This window comes from Monodelphis domestica, chromosome 2 (genome assembly GCF_027887165.1).
Source record: "Monodelphis domestica isolate mMonDom1 chromosome 2, mMonDom1.pri, whole genome shotgun sequence".
NCBI lineage: Eukaryota > Metazoa > Chordata > Mammalia > Didelphimorphia > Didelphidae > Monodelphis > Monodelphis domestica.
Genome location: NC_077228.1, coordinates 109,530,707 through 109,534,042, shown reverse-complemented (window position 1 = coordinate 109,534,042; position 3,336 = coordinate 109,530,707). Strand labels below are relative to the sequence as shown.

Sequence of the window (3,336 nt, the reverse complement as noted above, 5' to 3'; positions counted from 1 at the left end):
TGGTCCAACATACTATAGGCTAAGGAGAGTTTTACTGAAATGGAGGTAGGCAGGATGGATGGAGACAGAGTAGAAAGGAGATGGAGGAAGAAAGAGAAAAAGATAAGGGAGAAAGGAGAGGGAGAGAGAGAGAGAGAGAAAGGAGAGGAAGAGTGAGGAAGGAGAGAAAAGAAAGAGAAGAGGGAGAGAGGGAGAGAGATGAGAGACAAGAAAGAGAGAGAAGAGAGAAAGAGAAGGCGAGGGAGAAGAGAGGAGACAGAGAGAGGAAGAGAGGGAGATGAAGAGAGAGAAAAGAAAGAGAAGGAGAGGGAGAAGAGAGGAGACAGAGAGAGGAAGAGAGGGAGATGAAGAGAGAGAAAAGAAAGAGAAGGAGAGGGAGAAGAGAAAGAGAAGAGTAAGAGAGAGAGGAAGAGAGACAAGAGAAAAGAAAGAGGAGACAAGAAATAGAGATAAGAGAGGAGAGGGAGAGATAAGAGAGAGAAGGAGAGGGAGAAGAGAGGGAGGAGACAGAGAGGGAGAGGAGAGAGAAGAGAAAGAGGAGAGGGAGAAGAGAAAAGGAGAGGGAGAGAGAAGAGAGAGAAAGAGGAGAGGGAGAAGAGAGGGAGGAGACAGAGAGAGAGAGGAGAGAAGAGAAGAGTGGAGGGAGGGGAAGAGAGAGAAAGGAGAGAGACAAGAGAGAAAGAGAGGAAGAGAGGGGAAAAGACAAGAAAGAGAGAGGAGAAAGAAGAATGAGAGGAAGAGAGAGAAGAGAAAGAGAGGAGAGGGAGGAGAGAGACAGAGAGAAGAGAGAGGAGAGGTAGAAGAGAAAGAGAGAGAAGAGTGGAGGGAGGGGAATGAGAAAGGAGAGACAAGAGAGAAAGAGAGGAAGAGAGGGGAAAAGACAAGAGAGAGAGAATGAGAGGGAGGGAGGGAGGGGGAGAGAGAGAGAGAGAGAGAGAGAGAGAGAGAGAGAGAGAGAGAGAGAGAGAGAGAGAGACTGACTGACTGACTACTATGGAGAGGGACTGATGTTGAGATTATTCACAATTCCCTTCTCTGGCATTCTCATGTACTCATATGCTGTCAGTGCTAGAAGGAATCTTAGGGATTATATTCATCCATTTTACAGATAAGTTAAAGTTCAGAGAATGAAAGTGACTTAAACTGGGGGCGAAGTTGGGACTCCGATCCAAGTCAGTGCTCTTCCGGCTGCCCCTCCCGGTCACAGAGCACCCCCTGGGCCCCTTATGTTGTTTGACAGACCTGAAGAATCACTCTGGGCAGCCCCAAGAAGTGTTCTCTCTTTCCCTTAAAACTCTAAGGAATGAGACAGATGTCCATGCACGATGGTTTGGTTGGGTTCAAAGGCCAAGGGCTGGACTGGATGGCCCTTCCTGCTCCCTCAAAATTCTGAGCTATTGCTAGCACTCTTCATTTCCCCTGGGGGTGGTGGTAGAGAGGAATGGTGCATCCCCTAGGTCAGGTGAATGGGATGCGGGGCCCTTTGAAACCGAGAGGAGGGAGGGAGCCTCAGGGAAGGGGCTGGCTGTGCTCCCACTCCGCCTTCTGGAGGGTGAGAGGAACAGATGCCACAACCGTCAGATAAGATGCTCCTGGCACTTTAGGAAATCACAGACTTCACAAAAGGGCTGCTGCTGCTTTCAGGGTAGAGAAGTGGGGGACAGGGCCTGCCCTGCGCAGCTGGGCTGGCCTCTGGGGACACGCTTCCTCGGAAGAGTGATGAGCTGTGGGTCTTTCCAGGCCACCTCTGGCAGGGGAGTGACAAGAAGGGGCCTGTGTGCCAATGAATGTGGGTTCCTGTCTGTTATTCCGCATCTTTAAAATGGTAAAGCTGCCTAGAAGTCATCTCAGCATTTCCCTGCCTCAGGACCTATCCAAACCTAGCCCAAGTGTCTGTGTGGGCTGAGGCTAAGCAAAATCTCTCTCCCTCTCCCTTCCCCCCAGAGTCTTTCACAATGCTGACACTTTTCCCAGAGGGAGAGAACAGCAGAATTTTGAACCTCTGGGTACTCTTAGTGACCTGGATTTGCCTGGCCTTCTTTGGAGGAGGGCAATGAGCCTCTCTGAGCCAGCGCTGTAATTCTAACACTGGAGGCAAGCAAAAAAAAAAAAAGCTTTAAAATAAAAATTTTAAGACAAATTCATTGGGGGGGAGGGAGGGGGTTCGATTTCAGGACGCCGGGCCCCATAGGAGGAGATATACGACCCAGGCTCATTATAGAAAGAGAGAGACCCTGAGACATCAGGCCCGCAATCAGAGACCCCAAGAAATTTCAGTCATGTGGATTGGGGAGCAAATGTGCCACCTGGTAACTAATAATATTAATGCATTATTCTTGTTAATTAGATGCTGAAGCCAGTGATTTCTACTTATTGCAAGAGTACATTGGATATCAGTGCCTTCTAAATTTTAATGACCTGGGCCAAAGCCCTGGTTGCCCCACCTTGGAGCCCAACATAACAGAGGTTCACAGAGAAGAGATTCATGGGAGAAACAGTGTTATAGAGGGAAGAAAACTGGGCCAGGAATCGGGAGACTCGAGATCTCTTCCTGGCTCTGCCACTCACCAGTTAGGTGATCTTGGGATGGTCTTTTTTTATGTCTCCGGCTCTCATTCAGTTCATGATTCTGTCAAAGGAGATCTTAAAGACTTCTTCTAGTTCTAAAACGTTTATTGCACAAAGAGGAAACAGATTGACTTGTGTTTTAAGAGGTGGGGAGGGAGTCAGACCAGAAACGGAGTTTGTAGGCTCTGAAATCAGAATGTCAGCGCTGGAAGGAGCCTTGGGGACGGTGTAGCCCAGGCGTGTGCTGGAGGCAGCCTGGACCAGCTCAAAAGGGCCCATTGTAAAATTTTCAGCCTATCTCATTATACCTCAGAAATCCACAACTGCTACAAACCAGGGCCTGATTTATTGCTTGGTTGATTGTTTAGACTTTAAAAAGTTTCAGTGATGCCGATTCAAGCTAAAAGTGTGTGTCTCTATCTCTCCTTGTTTTTAAAATATGTTTTTAATGAACATTTTCTTTTTATATATATATATATATATTAGGGTTATCTTTCCCCGTCTGCCTCCCAGAAAGCTATCCCATACAACAAATAGTAGTTTTTAAGAGGAAAAGATCGATAGAACTACTCTCCCCCTCCCCAAACGCACATGTTAAACATTTACTAGCACACTCCTTCGTGGCTCTAAAAACAATGTTTAAGGTTAGAAGGCTCAGAGAGTGGAATCATCGCCAGATTGGAGGCCAATAAGAATAACAACAAGGATCCGGGGCACTAATGTTTCACCTTGAGGTTTGCCAAGTGCTTTACATCCATGACCTCATTT

General features: G+C 47.4%; 1 long non-coding RNA gene across 1 annotated transcript in view; it reads left to right on the top strand.

The window, feature by feature from the left end:
- The window catches only part of LOC103092026 (uncharacterized), a 39,200-nt gene extending 36,233 nt beyond the window's left edge, over positions 1-2,967 (top strand). Inside the window, exon 2 of the long non-coding RNA XR_008916176.1 lies at positions 2,348-2,967. This is a non-coding gene — a long non-coding RNA (uncharacterized LOC103092026). The remainder of the gene's footprint in view (positions 1-2,347) is intronic.
- Positions 2,968-3,336: the final 369 nt, after the last annotated feature.